We start from the raw sequence: 14720 nt of genomic DNA, 5'->3' as shown, positions 1-14720 counted from the left end.
GACCAAGTGCTGAACGGACAGCACCTCCGCGTTCAACACACGTACGGGACGGACGACGTCTCCTCCGTCTTGATCCAGGAAGGAGGAAGGAGAGGTTGAGGAAGGCAGCTCCAACGGCAGCACGACGGCGTGGTGTAGTTGGTGCAGCAGTACTCCGACAGAGCTTCGCCAAGCACGTACGGAGGAGGAGAGGTGTTGGGGAGGGGAGGGGTTGCGCCTTAAGTTGTGTTGTTGCAGCCCTCCCCTCACCCCTCTATATATAGGAGGAGAGGGGCAAGGGGGGCCGGCCCTCTAGGGGAAACCCTAGAGGGGGGCGGCGGCCAAAGGGTGGGGGGCTTGCCCCCCAAGCAAGGGGGGTGCGCCCCCTTTAGGGTTCCCCCCCCCAAACCCTAGGCGCATGGGCCCAAGAGGGGGGCGCGCCAAGCCCACTAGGGGCTGGCTGCTATCCCTACGCAGCCCAAGTGACCCCCCGGGAAGGGTGGCCCCACCCGGTGGACCCCCGGAACCTCTCCGGTGGTCCCGGTACAATACCGGTATGACCCCGAAACTTTCCGGTGTCCGTTTAACAACTTCCCATATATAAAACTTTACCTCCGGACCATTCCGAAACTCCTCGTGACGTCCGGGATCTCATCCAGGACTCCGAACAACATTCGGTGATCACATACTTGTCTTCCTGATAACCCTAGTGTCACCGAACCTTAAGTGTGTAGACCCTACGGGTTCGGGAGACATGCATACATGACCGAGACTCTCCGGTCAATAACCAACAGCGGGATCTGGATACCCATGTTGGCTCCCACATGCTCCTCGATGATGTCATCGGATGAACCACGATGTCGAGGATTCGATCAAACCCCGTATACAATTCCCTTTGTCAATCGGTACGTTACTTGCCCGAGACCCGATCATCGGTATCCCAATACCTTGTTCAGTCTTGTTACCGGCAAGTCACTTTACTCGTACCATAATGCATGATCCCGTGGCCAACACCTTGGTCACCTTGAGCTCATTATGATGATGCACTACCGAGTGGGCCCACTGATACCTCTCCGTAACACGGAGTGACAAATCCCAGTCTCGATCCGTGTCAACCCAACAGACACTTTTGGAGATACCTGTAATGCACCTTTATAGTCACCCAGTTACGTTGTGACGTTTGGTACACCCAAAGCACTCCTACGGTATCCGGGAGTTACACGATCTCATGGTCTAAGGAAGAGATACTTGACATTGGAAAAGCTCTAGCAAACGAACTAACCGACCTTTGTGCTATGCTTAGGATTGGGTCTTGTCCATCACATCATTCTCCTAATGATGTGATCCCGTTATCAACGACATCCAATGTCCATAGCCAGGAAACCATGACTATCTGTTGATCACAACGAGCTAGTCAACTAGAAGCACACTAGGGACATATTGTGGTCTATGTATTCACACGTGTATTACGATTTCCGGATAATACAGTTATAGCATGAATAAAAGACTATTATCATGAACAAAGAAATATAATAATAATACTTTTATTATTGCCTCTAGGGCATATTTCCAACAGTCTCCCACTTGCACTAGAGTCAATAATCTAGTTACATTGTGATGAATCGAACACCCATAGAGTTCTGGTGTTGATCATGTTTCGCTCGCGAGAGAGGTTTAGTCAACGGATCTGCGACATTCAGATCCGTATGTACTTTGCAAATTTCTATGTCTCCATCTTGAACATTTTCACGGATGGAGTTGAAACGACGCTTGATGTTCCTGGTCATCCTGTGAAATCTGGGCTCCTTCGCAAGGGCAATAGCTCCAGTATTGTCACAGAAAAGTTTGATCGGCCCCGACGCATTGGGTATGACTCCTAGGTCGGTGATGAACTCCTTCACCCAAATAGCTTCATGCGCTGCCTCCGAGGCTGCCATGTACTCCGCTTCACATGTAGATCCTGCCACGACGCTCTGCTTGCAGCTGCACCAGCTTACTGCTCCACCATTCAACATATACACGTATCCGGTTTGTGACTTAGAGTCATCCAGATCTGTGTCGAAGCTAGCGTCGATGTAACCCTTTACGACGAGCTCTTCGTCACCTCCATAAACGAGAAACATGTTCTTTGTCCTTTTCAGGTACTTCAGGATATTCTTGACCGCTGTCCAGTGTTCCTTGCCGGGATTACTTTGTTACCTACCTACCAAACTTACGGCAAGGTTTACATCAGGTCTGGTACACAGCATGGCATACATAATAGATCCTATGGCTGAAGCATAGGGGATGACACTCATCTCTTCTATATCTTTTGCCGTGGTCGGGCATTGAGCCGAGCTCAATCTCACACCTTGCAATACAGGCAAGAACCCTTTCTTGGATTGATCCATTTTGAACTTCTTCAAAATCTTATCAAGGTATGTGCTTTGTGAAAGACCTATGAGGCGTCTCGATCTATTTCTATAGATCTTGATGCCTAATATATAAGCAGCTTCTCCAAGGTCCTTCATTGAAAAACACTTATTCAAGTAGGCCTTAATGCTGTCCAAGAATTCTATATCATTTCCCATCAGGATTATGTCATCTACATATAATATGAGAAATGCTACAGAGCTCCCACTCACTTTCTTGTAAACACAGGCTTCTCCATAAGTCTGCATAAACCCAAACGCTTTGATCATCTCATCAAAGCGAATGTTCCAACTCCGAGATGCTTGCACCAGCCCATAAATGGATCGCTGGAGCTTGCATACTTTGTTAGCGTTCTTAGGATCGACAAAACCTTCCGGCTGCATCATATACAGTTCTTCCTTAAGATAACCGTTAAGGAATGCCGTTTTGACGTCCATCTACCATATCTCATAATCATAGTATGCGGCAATTGCTAACATGATTCGGACGGACTTAAGCTTCGCTACGGGAGAGAAAGTCTCATCGTAGTCAATCCCTTGAACTTGCCGATAACCCTTAGCGACAAGTCGAGCTTTATAGATGGTGACATTACCATCCGCGTCCGTCTTCTTCTTAAAGATCCATTTGTTTTCTATCGCTCGCCGATCATTGGGCAAGTCAGTCAAAGTCCATACTTTGTTTTCATACATGGATTCTATCTCGGATTTCATGGCTCCAAGCCATTTGTTGGAATCTGGGCCCGCCATCGCTTCTTCATAGTTCGAAGGTTCATCGTTGTCTAACAACATGATTTCCAGGACAGGGTTGCCGTACCAATCTGGTGCGGAACGTGTCCTTGTGGACCTACGAAGTTCAGTAGCAACTTGATCCGAAGTACCTTGATCATCATCATTATTTTCCTCTTCAGTTGGTGTAGGCATCACAGGAACATCTTCCTGAGCTGCACTACTGTCCCGCTCAAGAGGTAGTACTTCATCGAGTTCTACTTTCCTCCCACTTACTTCTTTCGAGAGAAACTCTTTTTCCAGAAAGGATCCGTTCTTGGCAACAAAGATCTTGCCCTCGGATCTTAAGTAGAAGGTATACCCAACGGTTTCCTTAGGGTATCCTATGAAGACGCATTTTTCCGACTTGGGTTCGAGCTTTTCAGGTTGAAGTTTCTTGACATAAGCATCGCATCCCCAAACTTTTAGAAACGACAGCTTAGGTTTCTTCCCAAACCATAATTCATACGGTGTCGTCTCAACGGATTTAGACGGTGCCCTATTTAAAGTGAATGTAGCTATCTCTAGAGCGTATCCCCAAAATGATAGTGGTAAATCGGTAAGAGACATCATAGACCGCACCATATCTAATAGAGTGCGATTACGACGTTCGGACACACCGTTACGCTGAGGTGTTCCAGGCGGCGTGAGTTGTGAAACGATTCCACATTTTCTTAAGTGTGTACCAAATTCGTGACTTAAGTATTCTCCTCCACGATCTGATCGTAAGAATTTTATCTTTCGGTCGCGTTGATTCTCTACTTCATTCTGAAATTCCTTGAACTTTTCAAAGGTCTCAGACTTGTGTTTCATCAAGTAGACATACCCATATCTACTCAAGTCATCTGTGAGAGTGAGAACATAACGATATCCTCCGCGAGCCTCAACACTCATTGGACCGCACGCATCGGTATGTATGATTTCCAACAAGTTGGTTGCTCGCTCCATTGTTCCGGAGAACGGAGTCTTGGTCATCTTGCCCATGAGGCATGGTTCGCATGTGTCAAACGATTCATAATCAAGAGACTCTAAAAGTCCATCAACATGGAGCTTCTTCATGCGCTTGACACCAATGTGACCAAGGCGGCAGTGCCACAAGTATGTGGGACTATCATTATCAACTTTACATCTTTTGGTATTCACGCTATGAATATGTGTAACACTACGTTCGAGATTCATTAAGAATAAACCATTGACCATCGGAGCATGACCATAGAACATATCTCTCATATAGATAGAACAACCATTATTCTCGGACTTAAATGAGTAGCCATCTCGTATTAAACGAGATCCAGATACAATGTTCATGCTCAAACTTGGCACCAAATAACAATTATTAAGGTTCAAAACTAATCCCGTAGGTAAATGTAGAGGTAGCGTGCCGACGGCGATCACATCGACTCTGGAACCATTCCCGACGCGCATCGTCACCTCGTCCTTTGCCAGTCTCCTCTTATTCCGCAGCTCCTGCTGTGAGTTACAAATATGAGCAACGGCACCGGTATCAAATACCCAGGAGTTACTACGAGTACTAGTAAGGTACACATCAATTACATGTATATCGAATATACCTTTTGTGTTGCCGGCCTTCTTATCCGCTAAGTATTTGGGGCAGTTCCGCTTCCAGTGACCCTTCCCCTTGCAATAAAAGCACCCAGTCTCAGGCTTGGGTCCATTCTTTGACTTCTTCCCGGCAACTGGCTTACCAGGCGCGGCAACCTCTTTGTCGTCCTTCTTGAATTTCTTCTTACCCTTGCCCTTCTTGAACTTAGTGGTCTTATTGACCATCAACACTTGATGTTCTTTCTTGATTTCAACCTCTGCTGACTTTAGCATAGAAAATACTTCAGGAATGGTCTTTACCATCCCCTGCATATTGTAGTTCATCACAAAGCTCTTGTAGCTTGGTGGGAGCGACTGAAGGATTCTGTCAATGACTGCTTCATCAGGGAGGTTAATATTCAGCTGGGTCATACGGTTGTGCAACCCAGACATCTTGAGTATGTGCTCACTGACAGAACTATTTTCCTCCATCTTACAACTATAGAACTTGTCGGAGATGTCATATCTCTCGACCCGGGCGTGAGCTTGGGAAACTAGTTTCAGCTCCTCGAACATCTCATATGCTCCGTGATGCTCAAAACATTTTTGGAGCCCGGTTCTAAGCTGTAAAGCATGCCGCACTGAACGAGGGAGTAATCATCAGCACGAGGCTGCCAAGCATTCATAATGTCTTGGTTCTCTGGGACGGGAGCGTCACCTAGCGGTCCTTCTAGGACATATTGTTTCCTGGCAGCTATGAGGATGATCCTCAGGTTCCGGACCCAGTCCGTATAGTTGCTGCCATCATCTTTCAGCTTGGTTTTCTCTAGGAACGCGTTGAAGTTCAAGTTGACATGAGCGTTGGCCATTTGATCTACAAGACATATTTGCAAAGGTTTTAGACTAAGTTTATGATAATTAAGTTCTAATCAAATTATGAACTCCCACTCAGATTAGACATCCCTCTAGTCATCTAAGTGTTACACGATCCGAGTCGACTAGCCCGTGTCCGATCATCATGTGAGACGGACTAGTCATCATCGGTGAACATTCTCATGTTGATCGTATCTTCCATACGACTCGTGTTCGACCTTTCGGTCTCCGTGTTCCGAGGCCATGTCTGTACATGCTAGGCTCGTCAAGTTAACCCTAAGTGTTTTGCTGTGTAAAACTGTCTTACACCCGTTGTATGTGAACGTAAGAATCCATCACACCCGATCATCACGTGGTGCTTAGAAGCGACGAACTTTAGCAACGGTGCACAGTTAGGGGAGAACACTTCTTGAAATTGTTGTAAGGGATCATCTTATTTACTACTGTCGTCCTAAGTAAACAAGATGCATAAAACATAATAAACATCACATGCAATTATATAAAGTAGTGACATGATATGGCCAATATCATATAGCTCCTTTGATCTTCATCTTCGGGGCTCCATGATCATCTTGTCACCGGCATGACACCATGATCTCCATCGTCATGATCTCCATCATCGTGTCTTCATGAAGTTGTCACGCCAACGGCTACTTCTACTTCTATGACTAACACGTTTAGCAATAAAGTAAAGTAAGTTACATGGCGTTCTTCAGTGACACGCAGGTCATACAAAAATAAAGACAACTCCTATGGCTCCTGCCGGTTGTCATACTCATCGACATGCAAGTCATGAATCCTATTACAAAGAACATGATCTCATACATCACAATTCATCATTCATCACAACTTCTGGCCATATCACATCACATGATCAATCGCTGCAAAAACAAGTTAGACGTCCTCTAATTGTTGTTGCATCTTTTACGTGGCTGCAATTGGGTTCTAGCAAGAACGTTTTCTTACCTACGAATAACCACAACGTGATTTTGTCAACTTCTATTTACCCTTCATAAGGACCCTTTTCATCGAATCCGCTCCAACTAAAGTGGGAGAGACAGACACCCGCCAGCCACCTTATGCAACTAGTGCATGTCAATCGGTGGAACCGGTCTCACGTAAGCGTACGTGTAAGGTTGGTCCGGGCCGCTTCATCCCACAATGCCGTTGAAGCAAGAAAAGACTAGTAGTGGCAAGTAAGCTGACAAGATCCACGCCCACAACAAAATTGTGTTCCACTCGTGCAAAGAGAACTATGCATAGACCTAGCTCATGATGCCACTGTTGGGGAACGTTGTAGAAAATTAAAATTTTTTCCTATGGTTTCACCAAGATCCATCTATGAGTTCATCTAAGCAACGAGTCAAGGGAAGAGTTTGCATATACATACCACTTGTAGATCGAGTGCGGAAGCGTTCAAGGGGATGGTGATGATGGAGTCGTACTCGACGTGATTCGGATCACCGATGACCAAGTGCTGAACGGACAGCACCTCCGCGTTCAACACACGTACGGGACGGACGACGTCTCCTCCATCTTGATCCAGCAAGGAGGAAGGAGAGGTTGAGGAAGGCAGCTCCAACGGCAGCACGACGGCGTGGTGTAGTTGATGCAGCAGTACTCCGACAGAGCTTCGCCAAGCACGTACGGAGGAGGAGAGGTGTTGGGGAGGGGAGGGGCTGCGCCTTAAGTTGTGTTGTTGCAGCCCTCCCCTCACCCCTCTATATATAGGAGGAGAGGGGCAAGGGGGGCCGGCCCTCTAGGGGAAACCCTAGAGGGGGCGGCGGCCAAAGGGTGGGGGGCTTGCCCCCCAAGCAAGGGGGGTGCGCCCCCTTTAGGGTTTCCCCCCCAAACCCTAGGCGCATGGGCCCAAGAGGGGGGCGCGCCAAGCCCACTAGGGGCTGGCTGCTATCCCTACGCAGCCCAAGTGACCCCCCCAGGAGGGGTGACCCCACCCGGTGGACCCCCGGAACCTCTCCGGTGGTCCCGGTACAATATCAGTATGACCCCGAAACTTTCCGGTGTCCGTTTAACAACTTCCCATATATAAAACTTTACCTCCGGACCATTCCAGAACTCCTCGTGACGTCCGGGATCTCATCCGGGACTCCGAACAACATTAGGTGATCACATACTTGTCTTCCTGATAACCCTAGCGTCACTGAACCTTAAGTGTGTAGACCATACGGGTTCGGGAGACATGCAGACATGACCGAGACTCTCCGGTCAATAACCAACAGCGGGATCTGGATACCCATGTTGGCTCCCACATGCTCCTCGATGATGTCATCGGATGAACCACGATGTCGAGGATTCGATCAAACCCCGTATACAATTCCCTTTGTCAATCGGTACGTTACTTGCCCGAGACCCGATCGTCGGTATCCCAATACCTTGTTTAGTCTCGTTACCGGCAAGTCACTTTACTCGTACCGTAATGCATGATCCCGTGGCCAACACCTTGGTCACCTTGAGCTCATTATGATGATGCACTACCAAGTGGGCCCAGTGATACCTCTCCGTAACACGGAGTGACAAATCCCAGTCTCGATCCGTGTCAACCCAACAGACACTTTCGGAGATACCTGTAATGCACCTTTATAGTCACCCAGTTACGTTGTGACATTTGGTACACCCAAAGCACTCCTACGGTATCCGGGAGTTACACGATCTCATGGTCTAAGGAAGAGATACTTGACATTGGAAAAGCTCTAGCAAACGAACTAACCGACCTTTGTGCTATGCTTAGGATTGGGTCTTGTCCATCACATCATTCTCCTAATGATGTGATCCCGTTATCAACGACATCCAATGTCCATAGCCAGGAAACCATGACTATTTGTTGATCACAACGAGCTAGTCAACTAGAAGCTCACTAGGGACATATTGTGGTCTATGTATTCACACGTGTATTACGATTTCCGGATAATACAGTTATAGCATGAATAAAAGACTATCATCATGAACAAAGAAATATAATAATAATACTTTTATTATTGCCTCTAGGGCATATTTCCAACACCGGTGCCCTGCCACCGACGCGCCGCCATGCCGCCGCGCCGTCGAGGAGCGTCCGGCTACCGCGGCGTCCGCCTGCGCCCCAACGGCGGCTACTACGCGGAGTTACGCTCCGGCGATCTCCGGCTCGACCTCGGCACGTACGGGACGGCGCGCGAGGCCGGCCGTGCGTACGACGCGGCGGCGTGGCGCCTAGGCCGGCCGCGCGGCTAGATGAACTTTCAGGATGTCTACACGCTCCAGCAAGCGCTCGACCATGCTCCGCCGCCGTGTCTGAACACAGCACAAGACCATGCGGAGCACGCCGAGCGGCAGCGCTGCCTCCTCATCGCCCAGGAGGACGAGCTGGTCATGGCGGAGTGGCGGCGCCGCCACCCGGAGGACGTCTTCTACGAGCAGTCCTACTAGGCAAGGCGTCGCGAGGAGGACACGCGAAGGCTCCGTGAGGCGCGGTTGGACAGGCGTCGGCGCAAGGCGTTGGCGAACGCGCAGTACGATCTCGTTGAAGCAGGTGGGCAGTCATTCTTCACGCTGGATGATGATCGGTGGTTGGACATCTGGCTGGATACCTCGGACGACACCGCCGAGGAGGATGACGATAGTGATGATAGCGACTTAGACTAGTTTTTTTATGCAATCTATCTCGTGTTTTATCATTTGTCGTTTTTAATTATTATACAATCTATGTTTCCGATGTAAATACCTTTGTATCGTTAAAATCTATGCAATCTATCTATTTTCCAATAGCCTAGAATGAGCGCGCGCGCTGCTTTTTTGCGTGCTGCTGGAGCGGCACGCGCGCTGCATTTTAGCATGGCTGCTGGAGCGGGCGCAATGCGCCATGCCAAACCAGCCGATGCGCGCGTGGCATATGTGTTTCTTGCGCGCGGCGCGACCGGCGGCTGTTGGAGATGCTCTGATTTTGTGGAGTTTGAGAAGCTCAAGGAGGTTCAGAACAGGCCCTTAATACACTAGATGCATGCTGGATAGCGGTCGATGTGTGGAGTAATAGTAGTAGATGCAGGCAGGAGTTGGTCTACTAATCTTGGACGTGATGCCTATATAATGATCATTGCTTGGATATTGTCATGATTATTTAAAGTTCTATGAATTGCCCAACAATAATTTGTTCACCCACCGTTTCTATTTTTCTCGAGAGAAGCCACTAGTGAAACCTACGGCTCCCGGGTCTCTTTCTCATATATTTGCCTTTGCGATCTACTTTTTCTTTGCATTTATTTTTAGATCTATTGAACCAAAAATATATAAAAAAATACTTTGCTACACTTTATTTTATTTGTGATCTATTTATTCACTCTATTACAACTTTCTCCCGTCCACGCACCAATTTTTGGCGCTGTTACCCGAAAGGGATTGGCAATCCCTTTAACACGTCGGGTTGTGAGTGGTTGTTATTTGTGTGCAGGGGTTGTTTACATTGTGTTGCTTGGTTCTCCTACTGGTTCGATAACCTTGGTTTCATCACCGAGGGAAATACCTACCGTCGCTGTGTTGCATCATCCCTTCCTTTTTGGGGAAATACCGACGTAGTCCTAGCCGACATCACCCTCTATGAAGGGCCTTTCTTTTACTTTATGCAGTTTTTATTTTTAATTTGAGTCTCCATCTTCTCTTATAAAGCACCAACTAGGGGGCACTATGGTCATACTTGAGCATTGGGTGCAGCTAATATGCGAGTGTATTTCATGAATGGATCAATGATTGGGCATAATGGGCTAAGGAATAACTTATATTAGCGTTGATATTTTGAAAGACATGGTTGCTTGTTGATATGCTTGAGTATTTAAGTCTCATGTCAAAACTAGACTATTGCTTTGAAACATATAAAAGTCCAAGTGTACATGCTATAAAGAAAAGAATATGAGATGACATGTTAGGCAACATCCACAACAAAAATTCTGTTTTTATCATTTACCTACTCGAGGACGAGAAGGAATTAAGCTTGGGGATGCTGATACGTCTCCAACGTATCTATAATTTTTGATTGTTCCATGCTGTTATATTATCATTTTTGGATGTTTTATAACCATTTTATAGTCATTTTATATCATTTTTTGGTACTGACCTATTGACATAGTGCCAAGTGTCAGTTGCTGTTTTTTGCATGTTTTTTACATCGCAGAAAATTAATATCAAATGGAGTCCAAATGCAGCGAAACATTTTGTGGATTTTTTTGGACCAGAAGACATCCAATGGGATGGAGAAGCGCCTGGGGGGTGCTCCGAGGTGAGCACAACCCACCAGGGCGCGCCCTGGTGGGTTGTGCCCACCTCGAGTGCCCCCCGGACCGCCTCTTTGCTCTATAAATACCACAATATTCCAGAAACCCTACGAGAGTCGACGGAAATCAATTCCAACCGCCGCAAGTTCCAGAAACACCAGATCCAATCTAGACACAATCTCAGAGGGGTTCATCATGTCCATTGGTGCCTCTCCGATGATTCGTGAGTAGTCTTTTGTAGACCTTCGGGTCCGTAGTTAGTAGCTAGATGGCTTCCTCTCTCTCGTTTGATTCTCAATACAATGGTCTCTTGGAGATCCATATGATGTAATTTTTTCGCGGTGTGTTTGTTGGGATCCAATGAACTTTGAGTTTATGATCAGATCTATCTCTTTTTATCCATAAAAGTTATTTGAGTCTTCTTTGATCTCTTATATGCATGATTTCTTATAGGCTCGTATTTCTTCTCCCATATTTGGTTTTTTGGCTAACTTGATCTATTTATCTTGCAATGGGAAGAGGTGCTTTGTGTTGGGTTCAATCTTACGGTCTTGATCTCAGTGACAGAAGGGGAACCGACAAGTATGTATCGTTGCCATTAAGGATAACAAGATGGGGTCTATTTCTACATAAATAGATCTTGTCTACATCATGTCATCGTTCTTATTGCATTACTTCGTTTCTCCATGAACTTAATACACCAGATGCATGCTGGATAGCGGTCGGTGTGTGGAGTAATAGTAGTAGATGCAGGCAGGAGTCGGTCTAGTAATATTGGACGTGATGCCTATATAATGATCATTTCCTAGATATCGTCATGATTATTTGAAGTTCTATCAATTGCCCAACAGTAATTTGTTCACCCACCATTTGCTATTTTTCTCGAAAGAAGCCACTAGTGAAACCTACGGCTCCAGGTCTCTTCTTTATTATATTTGCCTTTTTTTATCTATTTTCCTTTGCTTTTATTTTCAGATCTATTAAACCAAAAATACAAAAATACCTTGCTGCAATTTATTTTATCCGAGATCTATTTATCCTATCTATCATATTTTTATCACGTTCGTTTGACAATTTTTGGCGCCGTTACCCGAAAGGGATTGATAACCCCTTTTACGGGTTGCGAGTATTTGTTATTTGTGTGCAGGTGATGTTTATGTAGTGTTGCTTGGTTCTCCTACTAGTTCGATAACCTTAGTCTCATCATTGAGGGAAATACCTACCGCCGCTGTGCTGCATCATCCTTTCCTCTTTGGGGAAATACCAATGTAGTCTAGCAGACATCATACGCCGTCTACTCGCTGCTCTTCGCGCGACTGCGTCGGCCACCCCATGCTGCCTTGATGGCCTTCCCCGATGCCTGACCACCCACCTCTGCCCATGCACCCGAGGTGTTCGTTGGAATGCCCTCAAAGAGGAGAAGGTCTTAGAGAGATGACCGTGCTGGCGGATGGGCCCTTCGTCCAACTTAACGGTCAAGAAAATGATGCGACCGATCTGTGACATGTCAATTATGGAGGGCCAGTCGCTGATCTCTTGGGTCTGTGTATTCACTCTTATAGCCTTACAGGATGCATAGCAAGGAGAAGAAAAGAAATTGTAAATGAGCAAGTCTAACCGGGAGAACTGAAGCGCTGGGAGCCCTTGTATGGACGATCTACGGTTGAAGTTAAAGATGCGGAGACGAATAAGTAAGTTCATCTTCAACTGTAAGATGCAGATCGGACGACAAACGACTTCCCCAGTTGACAGGAAACTTCAGTCTTCGAGCGTTACTGTCATATTATCCAGTTTCATCAGGTTATGGTACCTGACATGGTTTTCCAATCTAGACAAGCGGTTTCAGCCAACCCAACAAGACAAAGTCGGCATCTTAGCCTGCATCAACACCATGGAGAAGACAACAATAGAATGATAACTGTGAGTGCCACCGAGATTAAAGACGCTAGATCAGGGGACCAACAGCACCACCCTGTGTGCGCTAGATGGCCACTACAACTGGTTAGAGCAACTCTAACTGATCCCCTAGAACTTAAGGGAGTAAACGGTGGAGTAAAGTTAGTGGAGTAAAATTTTACTCCACTAACAGTGGTCGTACCTAGCCGATCCTCTAAAAGTTAGTGGAGTAAAAATAAAAATGTCTCGATTTTGTGTCCTAGCCGCACCATCTTCAAACACTGCACAATACATATCTTAAAAACATTCAAATGAAAACATTCATAGCATAACTGTCATAACATAAAGTTTCATCATCCCGTTTTTCAAAGTAAAACATGCAAAGTTCACCCAAAAGACATCACGTCAAACACAATGTTTGATCCAAAATCACCACAAACATAACATGTATATGTTGCGGATCGAGCCAATGTTTGGCATGCACCACCACCTCCTCGACCACCGCCACTCAAACGATGCCGTTGGTGAAGAAATCAACTTCACCATCCTCTCGACCACCATCACCATCACCACCTCCATCAACACCGACATCCTCACGGCCACCACCACCAACATCAACACCGCCATCCTCTTGGCCACCACCACCACCATCATCGCCTCCACCACCCTCTCGTCCACCACCATCAACACCACCTCGTCGGCCACCACCATCAACACCACCCCCTCGGCCATGCCAACAACGCTGCAACGGTGATAGCCAAGAGAAGAGGATGGCGCTAGAAGGAGAAGGCTTCATGCGTGATGGGCAGCTGCGCGCGGGAATGAAACCTGCACTGATGAGACCATCACGACAAGGTGGTGATGATGGGCGCGCGGGGTTGTCGGATGAAGCCATATCCCTCACCATCGGTGTGACGGGAACCACATCGGGGACGAAATTCACCGGAGAATGGAGTTGCTTGAGCCGCCGCCATGCTTGTGCTTCTTCCCGTGCTTAAGGCCGTCGTGCTACTTGTAAACTGCGTTGAGATTTCCCCGAAAAGGAAGGGTGAAGCAGTATAGTAGAGATAAGTATTTCCCTTAGTGAGAACCAAGGTTATAGAACCAATATGACAACCAAGCAAATTCCCTTTGACAATACCTACACACAAAAGCAAATACTTGCACCCAACGCGTGAAAGAGGATTGCCAATCCCCTTGAACTCATTACTTGCAATGATCAATTCTGATAGTGTTAGATAGATAAAAACAAAAGTAAATAAATTGCAGCAAAGTTTTTTGTCTTTTAGCAATAGGCTTCTATCTCGAACACATAGTATACGATCGGTAAACAAATTATTGTTGGACAATTGGTAAAAAAACGCATAGGTATGACGTATTCATGACAATGATCATGTATATAGGTGTCGCAGACACTATTACTCCACCAATCGACCGCTATCCACATGCATCTATGGTATTAAGTTCATGACAAACAGAGTAACGCCGTAAGCAAGATGACATGATGTAGACAAAGTAAACTCAATCAATAAATAAACCTTGTCATTTTACCCTTAATGGCAACAACACTATACGTGCCTCGCTACCCTTTCTGTCACTGGGTGAGGACACCGCAAGATTGAACCCATTACAAAGCACCTCTCCCACTGAATATAAATAAATCTAGTTGGCTAAACCAAACAGATAGATTGGAGAGAAATACAAAGCTGTAAAAATCATGCATAATAATGTTCAGAAAGACTCAATTACTTTCTATGAATAATTTGATCATAAATCCACAATTCATCGGATCCCAACAAACACAGCGCAAAAGAAGATCAGATAAAACTCCAAGGAGATTGAGGAGAACATTGTATTGAAGATCACAGAGAGAGAAGAAGCCAGCTAGCTACTAGCTATGGATCTGTAGGTCTGTGGTGAACTACTCTCGCATCATCAGAAGGCAACAAGGATGATGTAGAAGCCCTCCGTGATCGATTCCCCCTCTGGCAGA

Source organism: Triticum aestivum, chromosome 2A (assembly GCF_018294505.1).
Source record: "Triticum aestivum cultivar Chinese Spring chromosome 2A, IWGSC CS RefSeq v2.1, whole genome shotgun sequence".
In the NCBI taxonomy this organism is placed as follows: Eukaryota; Viridiplantae; Streptophyta; class Magnoliopsida; order Poales; family Poaceae; genus Triticum; species Triticum aestivum.
The sequence above is the reverse complement of the archived record's forward strand: the minus strand, read 5'-3'. Positions refer to the sequence as shown.